General features: G+C 44.3%; 1 long non-coding RNA gene across 2 annotated transcripts; it reads left to right on the top strand.

Annotated features, from left to right (window-relative positions):
• The first annotated feature begins 13,181 nt into the window (after positions 1–13,181).
• Positions 13,182–19,178, top strand: LOC123344464. 2 transcript variants are annotated; one of them, XR_006572561.1, is made up of 4 exons: positions 13,182–13,383; positions 16,761–16,808; positions 16,905–17,578; positions 18,184–19,178. It is a non-coding gene; the product is annotated as an uncharacterized LOC123344464 (long non-coding RNA). The 2 variants fall into 2 exon arrangements; XR_006572560.1 differs by having other exon boundaries at positions 16,905–19,178.
• The last annotated feature ends 2,660 nt before the right edge of the window (positions 19,179–21,838 follow it).

Genomic DNA, 21,838 nt, shown 5'->3' with positions numbered 1-21,838 from the left:
TTTCTTTCCCCACCTCATCCTGACTGACTTAAGCTCTGCTTTCTCACAGCCAGTGCTGTTCTTCTGATATGTGAATATAGATTCCAAGGCCTGAAGGGACCATTGTGATCATCTAGTCTGACGTCCTGTATAATAGGCCATAGAACTTCCCCAAAATAATTCCTAGAGCAAATCTTTTAGAAAAACCTCCAATCTTGATTTAAAAAATTAACATGGTGGAGAACCTACCATGACCCTTGGGAAATTGTTCCAGTGGTTAATTGCTCTCACTTTGCAAATTGTATGCATTATTTCCAGTCTGAACCGGTCTAGGCTTCAACTTCTAGCCATTGAATTGTGTTATATCTTTCTTTGATAGATTGAATGGGGATTGTTTTATTGTGGGAGGCCTATTATTAAATATTTGTTCCCAGTTTAGATACTGAGACACTTCAGTCAAGTCACCCCTTAATATTTTGTTTGCTACGTAGAGTGAGCTCCTTGAGTCTGTCACTACAAGGCATGTTTTCTAAACCTTTAATCATTTTTGTGACACAACCCTCTCCAGTTTATCAAAATCCTTCTTGAATTGTGGACAAATGCAAGAAGCTTGGGAAACGAGCAGGGAGAACTGGAAGTCCTGGCACAGTCAAGGAATTATGATGTAATTGGAATAACAGAGACTTGATGGGATAACTCACATGACTGGAGTAGTGTCATGGATGGATATAAGCTGTTCAGGAAGGACAGTCAGGGCAGAAAAGGTGGGGGAGTTGCACTGTATGTAAGAGAGCAGTATGACTGCTCAGAGCTCTAGTATGAAACTGCAGAAAAACCTGTCTCTCTCTGGATTAAGTTTAGAAGTGTGAGCAACAAGGGTGACGTAGTGGGGAGAGTCTGCTATAGACCACCAGACCAGTGGGATGAGGCGGACGAGGCTTTCGTCAGGCAACTAAAAGAAGTTACAAGATCAGGCCCTGGTAGCCATGGGGGACTTCAATCAGCCGGATATCTGCTGGGAGAGCAATACAGCAGGGCACAGACAATCCAGGAAGTTTTTGGAAAGTGTAGGGGACAATTTCCTGGTGCAAGTGCTGGAGGAACCACCTAGGGGCAGAGCATTTCTTGACCTGCTGCTCACAAACAGGGAAGAGTTAGTAGGGGAAGCAAAAGTGGATGGGAACCTGGGCAGCCGTGACCATGAGATGGTTGAGTTCAGGATTCTGACATGAAGAAAGGAGAGCAGCAGAATACGGACCCTGGACTTCAGAAAAGCAGACTGACTCTCTCAGGGAACTGATGGGCAGGATCCCCCTGAGAGAATAACATGAGGGGGAAAGGAGTCCAGGAGAGCTGGATTTTAAAGAAATCTGAAAAGGTTCAGAGAAGGGCAACTAAAATGATTAGGGGTTTGGAACGGGTCCCATATGAGGGGAGATTAAAGAGGCTAATACTTTTCAGCTTGGAAAAGAGATGGGGGGGAAATATGATAGAGCAGGGGTCCCCAATACGGTGCCTGTGGGCGCCGCCCACATCCTGGCCAGCGGTCGAGCATCGGCGGCATTTTGGTGGATGCTCGACCCCTGCCATGGTCCTTCGTCTGGCGCCCACCAGATGAAAAGGTTGGGGACCACTGTTATAGAGCAGTGTTGTACAGAAAGTGAATACGGAAAAGTTATGTACTTGTTCCCATAATATAAGAACTAGGAGCCATCAAACAAAATAATGGGCAGCAGGTTTAAAACAAAAGGAAGTTCTTCACACAGCGCACAGTCAACCTATGGAACTCCTTGCCTGAGGAGATTGTGAAGGCTAGAACTATAACAAGGTTTAAAAGAGAATTAGATAAATTCATGGAGATTAAGTTCATAAATGGCTATTAGCCAGGATGGGTAAGGAATGGTGTCCCTAGCCTCTGTTTGTTAGAGGGTGGACATGGATGGCAGGAGAGAGATCACTTGATCATTACCTGTTAGGTTCACTCCCTCTGGGGCATCTGGCATTGCCAACTGTTGGCAGACAGGATACTGGGCTGGCTGGACCTTTGGTCTGACCCAGTATGGCCATTCTTATGTTCTTAATCCTTATTGAGGTTGCAGAAACAAACCATCCCAATGTGTAGAAAGAATAGTAAATATGGCAGGCGACCAGCTTCGCTTAACAGTGAAATCCTTGCTGATGTTAAACACAAAAAAGAAGCTTACAAGAAGTGGAAGACTGGGCAAATGACCAGGGAGTAGTATAAAAATATTGCTCAGGCATGCAGGAGTGAAATTAGGAAGGCCAAATCACACTTGGAGTTGCAGCTAGCAAGGGATGTTAAGAGTAACAAGAAGGGTTTCTTCAGGTATTTTAGCAACAAGAAGAAGGTCAAGGAAAGTGGGCCCCTTACTGAATAGGGGAGGCAACCTAGTGACAGAGGATGTGGAGAAAGCTAATTTAGTCGATGCTTTTTTTGCCTCTGTCTTCACGAACAAGGTCAGCTCCCAGACCTTGTTGCAGAGGGCAACAAAAATGATTAGGGGGCTGGAGCACATGACTTATGAGGAGAGGCTGAGGGAACTGGGATTGTTTAGTCTGCAGAAGTGAAGAATGAGGGGGAATTTGATAGCTGTTTTCAACTACCTGAAAGGGGGTTCCAAAGAGGATGGATCTAGACTGTTCTCAGTGGTACCAGATGACAGAACAAGGAGTAATGGTCTCAAGTTGTAGTGGGGGAGGTTTAGGTTGGATATTAGGAAAAACTTTTTCACTCAGAGAGTGGTGAAGCACTGGAATGGGTTACCTAGGGAAGTGGTGGAATCTCCTTAGTGGTTTTTAAGGTCAGGCTTGACCCTTGCCTACCAGGTTCCCATCCACTGGCTCGGATGATTTAGTTGGGGCTTGGTCCTGCTTTGAGCAGGGGGTTGGACTACATGACCTCCTGAGGTCTCTTCCAACCCTGATACTCTATGACACCAGAACGGGACGCGGTATTCCAGCAGCAGTTACAGCAATGCCAAATACAGAGGTAAAATAACCTCTCCACTCCTACTTAAGATTCCCCAATTTATGCATCTATAGATCATCCTAGTCCTTTTGACCACAGTTTCCCACTGGGAGCTCATGTTAGGCTGATTATCTATGTGTCATCCCCCCCACCCCAAGTCTTTTTCTAGAATTGCTGCTTTCCAGAATAGAGCCTCCCCATCCATCCTGTTAGCCTGCTCTACATGCTTTGTTCCTATAAACATACATTTAGCTGTACTAAAATATACATTGCTTACACTCAGTTTACCAAGTGATCCAGACGGCTCTGTATTAGTAACTTCTCCCTCTTCGTTACCACTTCCCCAGTTTTTGTGTCAGCTGTGAACTTTATCAGTAATGATTTTGTTTCCTTCCAGGTCATTGATAAAACTGTTGAATAGCATAGGGCTTAGAAGGGATCCCTTGCTAGAAACACCCACTTGACACTGATTCACTGTTGACATTTACAATATGATACCTATCAATTAGCCAGTTTTTAATCCACTTAAATGTGTGCCACATTGATTTTATATTCTAGTTTTTTTAATCAAAATGTCATAGTACAAAGTCAAAGTATATTATATCAACGAGATTACCTTTATCAACCAAATTTGTAATCTTATTAAAAAGATCAAATTAGTTTGACAGGATATATTTTGCAGAAATCCATGTTGATCAGAATTAATTATATTATACTCCTTTAATTGAATCCTGTATCAGCTGCTTCATTATCTTAGACTCATTAGCTTTAAGGCCAGAAGGGACCATTGTGAGCATCTAATCTGACCACGTGGGCATGGCAAGTGCCAGAACCTCCCCACCCACTTCTGTAATAGATCCATAACCTCCAGCAGAGTTACTGAAGTCCTCAAATCATGATTTAAAGACTTCAGGTTACAGAGAAACCACCATTTACACTAGATTAAGCCAGTAAATGATCCATGCAGACTGTGACGGGTTGTCACCCCTGGAGGGAAGTCTGGAAGCCATTGGAACCACTGTGCCCCCAAACCAGTGGTTCCCAAACTTTCACTAAAATGTCAAATCTCATGAACCCCCCCTCCTAAAAATGAATATTTCCAGGGATTGTCTCCTTTACCTGACTATAAATGATAAAAGCAGTGATCTTGGAAATTTGTTTTTAACAACATGCTTATTACACACTATTTATTTATTTATCATTGCAGTATTTTTATTACATTATGAAAACAGCAACACTCTTCCAAGATCTCACGTTCGTAGCTTGTATCGCTTTGACTGAGCCTGTTATAAGACAAGGCTCCTATGTTTCATGTGAAACAGCATGAAGGTATTTAAGAAGCCAACTCAAAGAGTTCCTCCTACACAAGCATTCAGGGCTTGAGCAGTCCAGGCAAACAACGCACGTTACAACAAAGCTTAAACTTCTTGGTTAAGATAAAACATAAAATAAGTTTATTAACTACAGACAGATACATTTTAAGTGATAGCAAACAGATCAAAGCAGATTACCTAGGAAATTAAACAAAATTGCAGTCTAGGGGCTTGTCTACACTTATATTTTATAGTGCTCTAACTTGCTGGTTCAGGGGGGTGAAAAATCACCCCCGAGTGCAGCAAGTCTGAGCGCTTTAAAGCGCTAGTATAGACAGGCTCTGAGCACTGGTCCCAGAGCTAATCCCCGCGTGGAGGTGGAATACCAGGAGCACTGGGAGAGCTCTCTCCCAGCGCTTGCGCGCGACCACACTCACACTTCAAAGCGCTGCCGCGGGAGCGTTTTCATGGAGGCACTTTGAAAGTTTCCAGTGTAGACAGACCCTCAGTCTCACACAAACTACATAGGATTTGAATCAGCAATAGCTCACCCTGACTGATGATACAAGCAAGTTTTAGCTTCATTACACAGGCAGGGCTTCTTTCCTACCTGGGACCCTCTCCCCAGTTCAGTCTTTATTTCTCTGGTGTTTCCAGGTGTTCTAGGGGAGTGAGTTCCAGTCATGAAGTCACTTCCCCCTTATATAGTTTTTCCAAAATGGGGGAGCCCTTTGTTCCAAGCCAGGCTCCCAGCCCAGTTTGTGGAAAAGTACAGGTACCAAAATGGAGGTCAGTATCGTGTGGGCTGTCACATGCCCTTGCGTTCCTTGCTGAGTCATAGCAGCCATTATTCATAGGCTGGCTGAAACATTCCCAGGTGAGGCCAAACCTTTTCCACAGTCCATTGTCCTTATTGCTGGGCCATTAGCACTGTCTAGCTTCTTCATTGCTGTACCTGATAATCTAGTTGTTGGTGTTTCCAACTTCCAATGTTCCCCAAGGTCTCTGCCAATCTGACTCGTGGAAAAATTCCTTCCTGACCCCCAAATATGGTGATCAGTTATAGCCTCAGCATTGTGACAGATTTTCGTTACTAATCTGCCTGGAGTGTCAGGTGATCAGGCTGACGCTGCAGGATTGTTTGGTGAGGAGATGACGTAACACACCAAGTGTTCAAATTTTAAAGCTTTATTAATAAAAAAATACAGCAGAGAGTGCTGGGAATGCTCCCATGTCACTCAGGGGAAGAAAGAAAGCATTAGAGCCTCAAGCCCTAACCCACTTTCATACTCACACATGCACTACCCAAAGCTGGCCAGGCCTGGGTGTAATGTAAGAAGAAGAGGGGAAGGGACTTCTTGCTCTGGTCCCAGGTCGTCCGGGGGATCCGCTGTAATCTCCAAATTGCTCCAGCTCTCAGGAGGGTTTTAAGTCCTGAGCTCCTTTGTGAGGTGTTCCATTCCACGACCTCTGTTCCTGGTGTTCTTTGTGCCAGTCCAAGCCACTTTATGTTGTCTCTTTCCCTTTCCCAAAACATTCCGGCTCCGGAGACTGTTTTCTTTTCTGTCTTGGCCTTCACTGGTCTCACTGTTATCTTTGCAGCTCTGTGGTTCACTTAGTTCTTTGCACGGCCGCTCGGGCACATTCAAGTCCCCATCTTTCTCGGCTGTCAGCCAAGTCTCAGCTGTGAGCAGTGTTCTTGGGCGGGGGCCAGCATCTTATTTTCGGACTGAGCTTGCTAGCTGCAGTGTTGAGTTAACCCGTTCTCTGCTTTCTTCTCCCCATCTCTTGGTTTCTCATACTCCTGCAAAGGAATCTTCCATTCCCCACTCACACACCTTTGACCCTCCCCAAAATGCTTTGCGATGCTTGCAACAGCATTAACCACATACAATACTAATCTCCCTTCCCCAGGGACTCCCTGAGGGAGGGGGGTCATTGGGGTGTGACAGCATGTGGGCAAGACCCACCAAACAAACACCTGGGAAAGAAGCCTCTGTAGAAGTCAGACTCTTCCTGATCTAGCATCCCATCACCAGCCATTGGTGATATTCACTACTAGTGGCTGTAGATGGGCCACATGCCAGTGTCTCATCGTACCATCCCCTCCATAAATTTACGAAGCTCAGTCTTGAAGCCAATTAGGGTTTTTTTTGCCCCCGCTGCTCCCCTTGGAAGGCTGTTCCAGACTGTCGCTCCTCTTGATGGTTTCAAACCTTTGTCTAATTTCATGTTGATGGCCAGTTTATATCCCTTTGTCCTTGTGGCACCATTGGTGCCTAACTTAAATAACTCCTCTCCCTGGCATTTATCCCTCTGATGTATTTACAGAGAGCAAGCATAGCTCCCCTTAGCCTTCATTTGGTTAGGCGAAACAAGCCAAATGCTTTCAGGCTCTATTCATAAGGTAGATTTTTCCATTCCTCTGATCATCCTAATAGCCCTTCTCTACACATGTTCCAGTTTAAAGTCATCTTTCTTAAACATGGGAGAATCGCACAAGATATTCCAGATGAGGTCCCACCAATGCCTTGTATAATCTTGCCCAGGATCAAGGTCAGACTGACAGACCTAGCATTATCTGGATCCTCTTGTTTACTTTTTTAAAAAATTGTCACATGAGCTTTTTTCTAGTGTTCTTGAACTTAGTGTGCTCAGTGCTCCGAGACGTATTGAAACACAACATTAACGGTTCAGCAAGCTCCTCAACTAGCTCTTTAAAAACTCCTGGATGAAAGTTATGTGAACCAGCTGTTTTTAAAATGTCTAACTTTAGTAGCTGTTGATTAAGCGCCTCCCGAGTGACTGGTGAAGTGGAAAAAAGTGTTATCATGAGCCAACATCTGTTTTTTTCCCAACTAGAAAACGGATTTATTTATTGAATTCTTCTGCCTGTTCTGTATTATTGTTGATAATTCTACCATTGCCATCTCATATGGGATTCAGTGTCAGGATTCTTTTTGTTTACTTAAAAAAACCCTCCTCTTTATTGTCGTTAACATTGCTAGTCCTAGATTTCTCCTTGCGTTCCTTTGTTTTCCTTATCAATTTTCTATAATGCCTAGCTTTTGATTTATATTACCAAGTTCCCCTTGTGTGTTTATAGTATAGCTGCCTCTACTTCCCCTCAAACCCAGGTTGTTGTTGTTTGTTTGTTTTTAAATCAATCCAGCCTTCTTTGAGTGTGGCTTTTTGGACATCTAGTAAAGTGGTCTTAAACAATTCCCAATTGCATTTACATTTGTCTGATTAAAGTTGTCCTCCCAACTGATTTAGCTCATAATTGTTTCTAGCTTTGTGAAACTGGCCCTTGTGAAGCACCCTGTATATACACTACTGGTCTGGACTTGACTCTGTTTGTACATTATAAGTCATGATCACTTATACCCTAATGTTAGTTCTGTGATCAGTTCCTGTTAATCTGTAAGGACTAGGTCTAATATAGACTTCCCCTGTGTTGGTTGGAATGGTTTGTGAGTTAGGAAGTTGTCAACTGTAATATTTAGAAAAATCTAAGGATGTTTTAGTACTGGTGGCATGAAACCGCCAGCATGTGAGCACCAGGGGTGGCTCCAGGCTCCAGCACGCCAAGCGCGTGCTTGGGGCGGCATGCCACGGGGGACGCTCTGCCGGTTGCCAGGAGGCTGGCAGGCAGGCAGCCTTTGGCGGCATGCCTGCGGAGGGTCCGCTGGTCCCGTGGCTCCGGTGGACCGCCCGCAGGCGTGCCTGTGGAGGGTCCACTGGTCCTGCGGCTCCACCGAAGCTGCGGGACCAGCGGACCCTCCGCAGGCACGCCTGCGGGAGGTCCACCGAAGCCGCGGGACTGGCGACCGGCAGAGTGCCCCCCGCGGCATGCCGCTGTGCTTGGGGTGGTGAAATGTCTAGAGCCGCCCCTGGTGAGCACATCCATAGTTTTGTGCATTTGGACCAGAACCAATAGTGCCAGCATGGTCCAAGTCCCATCCCCATGTGAAGGAAAGAGCCATGAATGGGGCTGGAGACTAAAGTGCCAATTGGCTGGTGTCTATTGGTGATATGGAGAGTGGTATGGATGCCTGGAGTGAGACCACCTACTCATTTCACATAAATGGTTCCAGAATTGTCACATCTAATCCCCCTATAGCTTGGTTAAATGTATCATAGGGAAACAAAATGTAAGCTTTTCAAAACAAAATTTGCATAATAAGATATCCATATATTGAGTCAACCAGTCTCTTACCCGAGCTATTGGTTGCACTGTTTTCTTAAGAGAAATACATTTTTTCAACTTTTCTAAAGCGCTCTTGCCTTCCCTAAAAATGTTTATTTTTCTTAACTAGTTATAAAAGTGTATTAGGCTTTGAAAAGCCATACTGTCTAGCTGGCACAGATATAGATCTACAGGCATCCGCAGCTCATCAAACACCACCACTTGCACTTAACCATCAGTTCAAATCTGAAGATCAGAAAGTGCTTATTTCTGTTTTTTTCAGGGAGGGAAAATGAATAGAGCCAGGAATAGAATCCAAAGTCACGCAGCAGGTCAATGGCAGACGCAGGGAGAGAACCCATTTCCCAGCTCCAGGTTCTTCCATTTCTACAGCCATACTATCCCCAATGTAAGGGTTGGATTTGAATGGGCAATTTAGAGTTGGAAGAGTCATTATTCTGTTACCAGGCTCCTGAGTCAGCCACTCCTCTTGTCTTGCATATTGTGGTATTTGTGAATACACCCTCTTTGAGTGTCGGAGGTGTAGTTCAGGTTACAGAAATCTGGATTAGGTTATAGCTGTCTTCTACCCATTCCACCCTCCTTTGCACGCTAAACACTTTTAATTCAATATTTCAAGACAGGGATTTTCATTATTAATGATGGGCATAGACAAAAACCCAGATCTGACCAATCCACAAACTTTGGGGAAATTCAGATATGAACTTTGTCATTTAGTTTAGTTCATCAACCATTATTTGTCATTTACTTTTTGCTGGTAGAGTATAGACACATAAAGCTATGCTGCAGAAGGAGATATGCTTTGTGTTTCTCATTACGTTCAATATGTATAAAAGTTTTTGGGCTAGATTTTGACTAGCCCTGAGGCAGCTCCTGCCATGTCTGTATTAGGGTTACCTGACTCATGGATGGGGCATAGTGGGAAAGGAAGGACTGTTTACCCAATACTCCCTCCCACAAGCAAGTGAATGAGCAAGGCAAGGAAAGCTGGAGTCATGGTTCCATGCCCCTATACACCAGCCAGCGAGCTGCACCCTGAAAAGAGGTCTTGCAACTTACATGCAAAGGAATGTTGCTCATAATCCCACTGTAATACTGCATCCCATATTCATTATAGTGGTCTGATTATGATGCATCTTTTACAAGATATGTCGTGAAAAAGTTATGATTTGCTGAATATGATTATCCTATTTGTATTCATGTATCATTTTTGTATCTGAAATTATGAATATTGACTATCTGTATTTCAAATGTGGCTACACCTGCTATGACTCATTGGGGGCACGCAAGGACATGTGACCAGATCACATGATACTAAACTCCATTTTGGTACCTGTATTTTTCCACAAACGGGGCTGGGAACTTGGCTAGGGATGTGGGCTTATTTAGTCTGCAAAAGAGAAGAGTGAGGGGGGATTTGATAGTAACCTTCATCTACCTGAAGGTTTGGGGGGCCAGACTGGCCTGAGGGTTAGTGGGGGACCTGGTGCCAGCAGCAGTGGTTATCCTGCTCTCACCAGCAGGAAGCGCGCGTTGTATTTCTTTTTCTTGCTCCCCGGACCCCTCCCTTTTCCAGGACCCCCAGCACAGGGCACCCACTTGCCCCTAGCACAGGAGCCACCCTGTGATGCTCTATCATCCCTCGCCCCACAGCACTGGTGTCCCCGCCCCACACCAGATTTCACCTGTATAAAAAATGTTAAGGGGGCCCCATCCAGGCTGATTTGTCCCGGGCCTCGCACCCCCCCTAGGGACGGCCCTGAGTCTGGAGGACTTTTTGATCTGTGCAAATTTCCTAGTTCTACAAAATGGTTGAACTCTTTTGAGATCTGGCTTTTTCCCTAGAGCCTCATTTGCAGTTACACTAAGAGCCCTTTACATTGCCAGCGTGCTGTAAAGGGACATTAGTCTAATGAACCCACGTCTTAGGGCTTCCTGCTTGTGTTCGGCCTGGTAATAGGACAAGAACTGCCTTCTCTGCTATGTCTCAGCACATCCAAAGCTGCAGCCAATTGCTAAAGCGAAAATGACTTAAAAACGAAAGGGAGAAATCCTGACCCCACTGAAGTCAATGAGAGTTTTACCTTTGACTTAATGGGACCATGATTTCACCCAAAATATTTAGTCTATAAAGTGAAAGAAAAGCTACCTTTTCCTTTTAAAGCCATATGTCCAGCATGTCACTTGTAAAATTAAAGTACTCTGGCAATTCCTGTTCACTTCCATTAATGGCTTCATAATCTGAAAGATTCAGAGGGGGGAAAAAACTCTGTGATCTTTGTGGAATAATCTGCAGAATGATTTGGGGTTCCAAATGGACCTTGGCATTTGAAATTTGAGTAAAATCATCATAGCTCATAGAAAGGTGTATCAGGCTTTTGGAGATGAAGCAAAAATATTCTTTTTGGCTCCTCCTCCTGCCAGGAGAGAAATGAGTATAAAATCAGTCGTTATAATAGAAAGTACAATACCCAAGGAAAGCTGTCAGCCAGCAATGGAATAGCTGCATGTGTGTCAGAAACGTTCACTTGCTTATTAATATTTATATGCAGTGTTGTTGTAGCCATGCTGGACTCAGGATAGTAGCGAGAGAAGGTGTTGAGATTATACCTTTTATTGGCCCAACCTCTGTTGGTGAGCGAGACAAGCTTTCAAGCTTGGACAGAGCTCTTCTTCAGGTCTGGGAAACTCTCAAAGGGCATGGCTCCACTTGCAGTTGTAGAGTGCTTTCAGTTAAACCAGCCTTCGGAGCGCGCAGTAGGGAAAGCACTGCAGTCTGTCCACACTGACAGCTGCAAGCGCACTGGCGTGGCCACATTTGCGGCACTTGCAGCGACATTGGGAGCGGTGCCTTATGGGCAGATGTCCCACAGAGCACCTCTTCCCATTCTGGCGCTGTGGCTTGTGGGAAGAGGGTGGGGGCTGCAGGGCATACGGGGTTCTGTCCCAATGTCCCATGATGCATTGGTTCGCATCCCAGCAATCCCTGTGCTTCCGTCCACATTTCAATGGTTTTTGTACTGTGTGCTCTGTCTTCCCTTTTGGTGTGCGGGAATGAAGCCCGAACTGCTGAGGAATATGCTGACGAGTCTCACCAGCACGTCACGCTTGGCAGTCGAGTTACTCCTTAAGAGCCAACCTGACAGTGAGGACTCCGACGACGATATCGATTCGAGTAACTCATACGACACGAGATTGCTTATGGCATTCACAGACATGCTCAGCACCGTGGAACACCGCTTTCGGGCTCGAGAAACAAGCACTGAGTGGGGGGGGGGAGCACATCGTCATGCAAGTCTGGGATGACGAGCAGTGGCTGCAGAACTTTCGGATGAGAAAAGCCACTTTCATGGGACTGTGTGCTGAGCTCGCCCCCACCCTGTGGCACAAGGACACAAGATTCAGAGCTGCCCTGCCGGTGGAGAAGCGGGTGGCTATTGCAGTCTGGAAGCTGGCAACTCCAGACAGCTACCGATCAATCGCTAACCAGTTTGGAGTGGGAAAGTCGACCGTTGGAATCGTGTTGATGCAAGTTTGCAGGGCCATTAATCGCATCCTGCTCAGAAGACCCGTGACTCTGGGTAGTGTGCATGACATTGTGGCTGGCTTTGCAAAAATGGGTTTCCCTAACTGCGGAGGGGCGATAGATGGGACGCATATTCCAATTCTGGCACCAGCCCACCTAGCCTCCGAGTATGTTAATTGGAAGAGGTATTTCTCTATGGTTCGTCAAGCGCTTGTGGAGCACCGTGGGCGTTTCATTGATATTAATGCAGGCTGGCTCAGAAAGATGCATGACGCACGCATCTTTCGGAACACTGGCCTGTTCAGGAAGCTGCAAGCCTGGACTTTTTTCCTAGACCAGATGATCACTGTAGGGGAAGTCGAAAGGCCCATTGTGATCCTTGGAGACCCTGCTTACCCTTTCTGTGAAAAGTGTTCACCCACAGTGACAGGGTATTTTTTGTTTTTTATCATTTTCCTCCATGAGTTCATTCAAGAGCCGAGTGATTGTCTGGTTTCACCCACATAATTGTTATTGGGGCATTTAGTGCACTGGATGAGGTACATCACATGTTGTAATAGGATGTGTAGGACCCACACATCTCCAAAGGTGTGTTTGTGGGGCTTGGGGAGGAGGGGCTGATCACTGTAGCAGTGGAGATATGTCTCCAGGTTTTACACCTGTTGTTCTGGCAGGATCTGGTGCTGCTTTCAGTTGGTGTGTCCTGGTCTGTAGGGAGCTTGTGTTTGATGATGCGCTTGGAGAGGCTGGAGGGTTGTCTGAAGACCAGACGTCAGGGTTCAGGGAAGATTTCTTTCAGAGTGGGGTTCCCATCGAGTATGGGTTGTAGTTGTTTGATAATATCCCATATGGGTTCCAGTGTGGTGTGGTAGGTGACAACATGGGTGTGTGGTCAGAGAGGGTTTTATTGTATTGAAGCAGGTTCTCTTGGGGTATTTGGATGGCCCATTACATGATGTCACCTTCTTGTCTAGTACAGTGTCCTTTGTTTGGTGAATATATAGTGTGACGGGGCAAGGCCAGACGGCTATAGGAAAGTAGTGAAAAACAGGTATGTTAGCCCCAGGTTAAACAAATCCCCGTTACCATGGTAACCAAATGGCAGTTGCTCCAGGTTCATCAAGACACCTGGGGCCAATTAAGATCCTTCCAGAAAGCAGTGGAGACAGCTAAGTTGATTGGGACACCTGAAGCCAATCAGGGGCTGGCTGAAACTAGTTAAAAGCCTCCCACTTAGTCAGGTGGTATGTGTGTGTGTGCACCTCCACCTGTCTGTCCGTCCGTGGAGCTGTAGAAGAAAGCCATGCTGCTCCTGGAGAAATGGAGCAGTACAAACATTATCAGGCATAAGAAAGGAGGCCCTGAGGTAAGGGTGATGAAGCTATTGAGGAAGTGGGGGCTGCTGTGGGGAAGTGGCCCAGGAAATTGTACTCGTCCTGGTTCCAAAAAGTCAGCTACCAAGAGCTGCTACTACCAGGGTCCATGGGCTGGAGCCCAGAGTAGAGGGTGGGCCCGGACTCCCCCCTTCCCTCCCTGACTAATCACTGAGACTGAGAGACAACAGAGACTGTGTGAGGAAGGATAACTTCTCGTCTCCCTTGCTGGCTTATGATGAAAATGACGCAGTAGGCTGTGACCCTTGTCTTTAGAGGGAGAAGGGCTACGTGGAGGGTCACAGTGAGCCCTGAGGCTAGCGTAATCCGACAGGAAGCGCAGGGCCCCTGAGAGAAGGTCGGAGTTTTGTCACTATATATATAATTGTGTGTGTGTATGTATAGCTGTATACAAGAAATCCACAGATCACTACAGCTACCTTAATACATTCAGTAACCACCCCAAACACACCAAGATATTTGTTAGCTACAACCAGGTGCTCAGATATCACCTGGGCTTACATTCAGCCCAAACGGTCCGGATCAGAACGCTGGTAAATATTTTCAAACCTGTGGGGAAGAAGCCCTGAGCCCCGGCGCTCCCCGTAGGGTTGAAGCCCCAAGTCCCACGGCTCTGGGAAATACTCTTTGAGAATTTAAACCCTGGATATCTGTGCTCTGAGGAGAAAGTCTGGGATGTACACCTTAACACACTGAAAACCACCTTCACCAAACAAGGACACTTCACAAATATTTTGATTGGTAATACTGAGGTTGGATTATTCAAAAAAAACCTTGAACTAGAAGATTCAAATTTGGCTTGTTTTGTAGATTACACGGAGACTTACAAACACAAGCTAGAGGTTAAAGAATGTTAGTTTAGATTTTTGAAGTTAAGAATGTTAATAAACTTTGCACCTGTGCATTTGAATTTTGCTACTTGTTTGCTGTTTCAAGGATAAACTCATGGAAGTCAAGTGGTCACTATGTCAACTCTACATTGTATTCTGATAATTCACATAAACTTTTCATTGTAATCCATTTTCTCCATCCCATCTTTTTTCTTGGTCCTTATCACCTGAAACTTCTGATTAAACCTCACTTCCTAAGATTTTGCTCTGTATTTGATGTACAAAGCTACATTATTTGCAACATAGGCACCAAGTTCCTGCACTCCTGGGGGGGGGTACTCAACCCTCTGCTCCACCCCAGACCCCACCCCCACTTCACCCCTTCCCACAAGCCCCACGCTGCCTTTTCCCAGTTCTATCCCCTCCCCTGCATGTGCCCGGCCCTTGCTCCACCCCCTCCCCACCAGTGCCTCCTGCACACCGCTAAACAGCTGATCTGTGGTGGGCTGGAGGTGCTGAGAGGGAGGGGGAGCAGCTGATTGGCAGGGCTGCTGGGCAGTGGGGGGAGGGGAAGGCACTGATCCGCAGGGCTTCCCGTGGATGCTGAGCACCTACCATTTTTTCCCCCTGATGCACCCATGGAGTTGGCGTCTATGATTTGCAAAGACTTTTCCTTCCTGCACAGGGCCGCCCAGAGGATTCAGGGGGCCTGGGGCAAAGCAATTTGGGGGGGCCCTTCCATAAGAAAAGGTTGCAATGCTATAGAATACTATATTCTCGTGGGGGCCTGGGGCAAATTGCCCCACTTGCTCCCCCCCTCTGGGTGACCCTGTACTTGCATCTTCCTCGTCTTTGCTGTACCTATCCTTCCTCTGCATTTTTTTTCCTTCTCCCACTCCTTTTCCCGCATGGCATCCTTCAGCTCCTTACCCAGACACAGCCCAGCACTGCTGTTGATCTTCCATCTTATTCCTCACTCCTACCGGCCCTTTTCTCTTCTCTTACAGCACTCAGTCACAGGTAACTGCTGATAGTGAGGGGGCACACTAAAGGTTATGGTGGCATGCAGCGGGCTTGGAGGCAGGTACTCAAGAGACAAAGGAGTTTTAATTTCCAGAGCTACTTTTGATGTCTTGTTTTATGATACAATGTAATAGCAGATGGAGACTGTTCTAAAAGAGAGCTACACATGAAGAAAACTGATATGATTCAGATGTGCATTAAAAAGCTTAAAGTTGTCCTAATATATGGTTAAGCTTTAAGGCCAGTTTGTACACAGACATTGAAATACAAGTGTTCTGATGCACTGATGACCTTTCAATTCTATACAGATCATCCCTGAAAGTCTGTTAGAATCTGTACTAACAGCAGTTGAAAAGTGAGAAAACAAACATCCAAAGTAGCCACAGCACTAATAACGCAGGAGCAGCCATCCCCAGATCAGACCAGTGTCCTGTCTCTGATGCTTCAGAGAAAGGTGGAAGAAATAAAGCCATGGACAATTATGAAATAACTTGCCAATAGGGGAACTTTTCCCTAATACACACTTAGTAGTGATTGGTTTATGCCCTGGAGTGTAAGGAGTTATAAATTTCTTAAGGGGAAAAATGATTTATGGTCTATGTAATCTAATGTATGTCCTTATTATCCATATATATGGGTAATTCCTTGTTGAATCCTATGAAATTCAATGACACATTGTGGCAATGAGTTCCTCAGGTTGTGTGTTAAATTTTCCTGTTGAAAAAAGATCAAATAATAACTGGCCAAAGCTGCTCCCCTTCCTCATACAAGGATAGCCCAGGAGTGGCAATCTTCCCTTATATAGAAAACTGAGAATTGGTGCAAAAGTCTCAATAACTTGGCTGCCCTGGACAGAATGAAGCATAAAAAGACAGGATTAGGTAAAATGATGAATATTTCTATGGCTATTAAATAAGAGTTTGGTGGTTTTAGATTGGGTTTATGGTTTGGATTTCTATTTGCACCTCTAATTTTCTGTCCGTGTTGAGAAATCCCAGTTCCATGGGTTAAGGGCAGGAGTTAACAATTTAAACTGAAATACAGTTCTGTTCCAATCGGATTGTCAGCCCCTTAGATCCTCTGATTTCTGTGAATGCTCCTACTGATAATGAGAACAGAAACTCCATGTACCACATTGACTGCATGTATTTTCTATTACCCACATTATGGTCTTTCAGTTGAAATTACTCTAAAAGAAACTCTTAGATTTTCTCAGAATATTTTTAATCACTTTGAGCAGCCCCATCCATAACCCTTATACTCTCCTTCTGCCTAGTACTAATAAATCTTCAATACAAAGATTGGTACCAAACCACTAAGTCCAAAACAGAAGGAACAACACATTAACAAATCATGAACTTTTCTTTCCTTCCTCTTTGAAGTTTAACAAAACAGTTATTCCAATAGCTAAGCCTGCAGCAACATTGTTATATTGCTATTTCTAAGATCAGAATGGTTTTCCGCTTGAGACAAGTCCAGCTGTTTTTTGCTTTCAGGTTATGAATAAGGAGGAGATTTAAATGAGAGATTTGCACTCCAACTAGGTAATGAACTTCTCCTGAAAACTTTGTATTCACTTCCCACAAAAGGAGGATGACATGCATTGGCTAAATTGCCATTATCCCTCATTTAAATTACAGGCACCAATATGAAGTACAATACAGCTCAGCACATTCGAGGACTGCAACTTTTCACTTCAAGCTAAAGAAACGTAATTTGTTATGGGCACTAATGCTTCAAATCCCTGCACAGAAAACTAAGATTCTTAGAGCAATCTGCTTCCAGAAGGACTGTCTCTCCAAAGATTTGAGAGGAGAAAGGATGCAATTGTGTTAAAGACACAGGATTGAGAGCCCAGAGTTCAGCGTTCCAGTCCTGCCTCTGTTAACTGACTTGAACAGTTCGCTTAGCCCTTGAGTGCACAAACATGCATTGAAATGTTGATTTTACATGTGAGTGGGCCCCCTGACATCACATGCATAAAATTAAGCACATGCACAAGATCAGGGCATTTAATCTGTCAGTGTCCTCATTTGTAAAATAAGGATAATAATATTTACCTGCTTCCCAGAAGGGTTGTGAAGATAATTTACTAGTATTTGTACAATGCTTTCACCTTTGTCTGCTTCCTCCACAAATGTTCCAGTGCTTCCTCTCATGCTGCCCCTTAGGCATGAATGCCTTTCTGAGCTCGTCTGTATAGATACTGCCCTCTCCTGCTTCAAATGTCTCCACCTAGCCCACTGCTTTTGTGATGGCGGCAAAAAAGTAGCTAGCTGACTGCAGCTAGACTGAGCATCCGTGGGAAGAGCTGGTATCGTTAAGTTATTAATTTTAGTATTTATTATTTGTATTGTGGTAGCACCTAGGAGCCCCGGTCATGGACTGGCCCTCAGTGTGCTAGGTGCTGTACCAAGATGGACCAAAAAATGGTCACTGCCCTCAAACTATTTGATTATTCATAAGAGAAAAAAATGTTCAATTGATCTGGAATCATCTAGTTGTGAACTTAGGGGCTGTCTTCTACATTATAGCAGCTACAGTGGCACGGCTACAGCACTGCAGTGGTGCCACTATAGCACTGTAGTGTAGACACATCCCACATTGAGGGAAGGAGTTTTCCCATTGACATAGGTAATCCACCTCGCCGAGAGGCCATAGCTGGGTTGAGGCAAGAGTTCTTCTATCTACCAAGCTGTGTCTACAGTGGTGGTTAGGTTGACCTAACCACATCACACAAGGTGCAGAATTAGTCACAGCCCTGGGCAATGTAGCTAGGTCAGCCTAAGTTTTAGGTGTAGACCAGGCCTTAGCTAGCCTGAGAAACCCCATAGTCTTGTTACTGTTCCCACACCTCCCAGACCCCATCTCCTCCCATTGTTTGTTACACTTACTTTATTGTCTCTTGTCTTTAAATAGGTGGAAAACTCTTCAGGACAGGGACTGGATCTTATGTGGTGGTACAGTGTTTTGTACAATGGAGCCCTGATCCTGACTGGAGCCTTTGGGCACTACAGAAATAGAAATAATAAATATAATTTAAATGAATCTTATAATTATTGTTACTGGCATCATTTATAAAGGTGAATTATGTTATAATTGGGAATGTATTTAGAAGTTCATGTTTTCCCTGGCACTGTTTTTGCATGGCCTGAAGAAAAGGCTGTGACCCTCGAATGCTTGCTGTATTTTATTTGTCCAATGACAAGGTATCATGAATAACTCTTGGGTGTTTTTCCATGTCTTCTCTTTGCTTACTGAATTAGTGCTTTTGCCACATCTGCACTTAGCACTAAATATACAGGTGAATTTGATTTCATAAGTCATCTTTCATACGCAAGTTCTCCTCAAAGCAGGTTGCAAAGAATGAATTGAATTAGAGCAGTGACTATGGATGAAAGCATGGGAGACATTATGCATTCAGCCTTAGACGTTTAAAAAAAAATCTATCCTTTTTTTGTAATTGTGTGATCATCTTAACATATTGCTTCTTATTTCAGTTCCACACAAATCAGGCAGCAAAACTCACTTTCAGACCACACCATAAATTCTCATTAAAAATTGATTTTTTTTAACCTCCTCTGTTGAGCTGAGCATCACATCGTAGACTAGATTAACCTGTAGAGAAGCCACTTGTGTTCTATTCATCAAACATAAAACTACAGCGTCTCCCCAGTATCCCTAAATCCTTCATAAATGTGCCAAGTCATAAGGAAGGGGGATGGTTTCTATAGGGTACTTTTTTGTATGTTACCAGAAGGCAAGAAGTGCTCTTTCACTCCAGAGAAGCTTAAATAATCTAACTATTATGCCCAAAGCTCTCATTTCTCTAGGTGTTTAAGTAAGTGAGAAAGGCACGATTGTGTAATGATCCTGAGGTCGGGGGAGAGGTTGGAGGGAGAGAAATTTGCAGACCAGTGTTAAGAATTGCTGGATATGAATTTAGAGGACATAATTATGTAGGGATATTAAAGAAGGTTTAATATTAGACATGGTTTATATGAAAAATAATTTATTGTTAGAAATGATTTATTGTTAATTGATACTTTATAATTGAAGGTTTATATTAGAAGTAAATGTGATTACCAAGATTTAGCCTCTAACCTGCAAGCCACCAGCTGTGTCTGTGTGAAGCCTGCTCAAAGAAATACTTTGTATAAAACTTGTTAAACATTAATTAACTCTAAGTAAGCCAAAACAGTGTCTGTTATAGTATATAGATAGAGACCTCCCACCCTCTGTAAGTTTTCATCTCACTTTATTTTTAATTGTTAAAAGACAGAGTCTCACATAAATTGGTAACACCCCGAAAGGTAAAGAGATAGTAAAATAGATGTGATTAAGATAGAGAATGTATGTGAATGAGTGCCTAGTTTAAATAATGAATGAATGGTTAGGAAGTTACCAGCCTGAAGAATTCAGTGTCGGCTGAAGAAGGTGTCAAGTGGGATCAACCAGATGACCCCCCCCGGAGGGCAAACTGGAATCCACCCCACCACACCTCAAAGGAAGGAAAAACAAACATCTGATAACATGGAGCCAGCCACCTGCTGATTGATTTAGCAACAGCAGAATGAAGCAACTCTCATGGACTGACATAGGAATAAATTCCTATAAAACTGGACTCTGAAGACTGAGGACTTTGAGTCTATGGTTCTGCTGCCAGCCTCCAGGAGCATCAGATGCATCTGACACAGACTCGGCTCCATCCTCATGACCAAGATACCTGGCCAGTAACTTGGCATGAGCAACGTCTAGGCTGGTAACTATAACACCTATACAGAACTTGAATGAATGATTGTGTAAATGAATATATGTGTGTGTATAAGAAATAAGTAGTAAAACAACATTGTTTGCTTTTGTCTTTTGCTTTACTATTATATTTACAATAAATGTGGCATCTTTGCCTTATCCCTCTTACTAAGATCCTGCTGGTTTTTATTATATTGGTATAACAAGTACAGCAACACAAGATATCAATGGCCTATATTCATACAGAGGCCCTGAATGAGGTGTTGGATGTGCCAAATGGTGTGTAGGATTGCTGTAGGTAGCATATGCCTCAGCAGCATGAGATTTACACTGGTGGAAGTGAGATCAGAACCTGGCCTATTGTTTGTATATTAACCTTAAAAATATTGCTCCATTATTTAATATTCTGACTTCTTCTCTGTGGTCATGAGTCAGCAAACCATCTCAACATAGCACTTTTAATTCAAGAATATACTTAAATGCTTTGCAGAGCTGGAACCTGTTTGCATTCAGTTTACTTTGCAAGAGACTGCATTCAGATTCTGAGGATTATGCAAATGGTTGCTAAACTGATGCCTGTCTTTTCGAGTACAGATATACCATGATGGGTGCCAGTGTACTGTAAGTTGCTATTTGTCAGGGACATCTTACTTTACAGTAGAACAACAATTCGATAATATGCTACTCATCAAGCCAATTTAGGTACATTTTTAAGATACCAAAAGCCTTTCAGTGACTAATCTGGTGAGCCCAGCAGCCTCATTGCACTGTAAATCTAAGGGAGTTTGTGAATGAGGCGCAAGCTTTGGTTAATTCTTAAGGGGATCTGTCTCTCCTGAAAAGCAGGCACCAAGATAATTATGATCCTTCCAGTAGTAACAGTAAATGTCTGAGATTTACTGATTGTGATTATTTTTAACCAAGAACCAGCCCCTTGAGTTTGATCAGTTTTGAGTTTCAGACATATTAACATGAGCTGACTGAGAATGCAAGACTCACTACATGAGATTGGCTTTCTTACAGCCACATCTTGCATTGTCTATCATGCACTGTAAACTACCTGAGTAAAGATAATGTTGCTCTAGCCACCCAGTATGACTCGCACGGTGCTGCAATTGTGCTCACAATAATATTAGCAGGTTTCAGAGTAACAGCCATGTTAGTCTGTATCCGCAAAAAGAACAGGAGTACTTGTGGCACCTTAGAGACTAAGGGTACGTCTACACTACGGGACTATTCCGAATTTGCATAAACCGGTTTTGTAAAACAGATTTTATAAAATCGAGTGCGCGCGGCCACACTAAACACATTAAATCGGTGTTGTGCGTCCATGGTCCGAGGCTAGCGTCGATTTCTGGAGCGTTGCACTGTGGGTAGCTATCCCGTAGCTATCCCATAGTTCCCGCAGCCTCCCCCGCCCCTTGGCATTTCCGGGTTGAGATCCCAGTGCCTGATGGGGCAAAAATCATTTTCGCGGGTGGTTCTGGGTACAGCCTCACCCCTCCCTCCCTCCCTGAAAGCGGCAGACAACCGTTTCGCGCCTTTTTTGCTTGGTGAACCGTGCAGACGCCATAGCACAGCAAGCATGGACCCTGTTCAGCTCCATACCGCAATCGTGGATGTTTTAAACACCTCGCGCACTCTCGTGCAGTATATGCTGAACCAGGACCTTCGAACCGAGGCGAGTAAGAGGCGGATACGGCAGCGCGGCGATGACAGTGATGAGGACGTAGACACAGAATTCTCTCAAACCGCGGGCCCCGGCGCTTTGGAGATCCTGATGGTAATGGGGCAGATTCTATCCATTGAACGCCGATTTTGG

The sequence above is a fragment of the Mauremys mutica genome, chromosome 11, assembly GCF_020497125.1.
Source record: "Mauremys mutica isolate MM-2020 ecotype Southern chromosome 11, ASM2049712v1, whole genome shotgun sequence".
In the NCBI taxonomy this organism is placed as follows: domain Eukaryota; kingdom Metazoa; phylum Chordata; order Testudines; family Geoemydidae; genus Mauremys; species Mauremys mutica.
The sequence above is the reverse complement of the archived record's forward strand: the minus strand, read 5'-3'. Positions and strand labels throughout refer to the sequence as shown.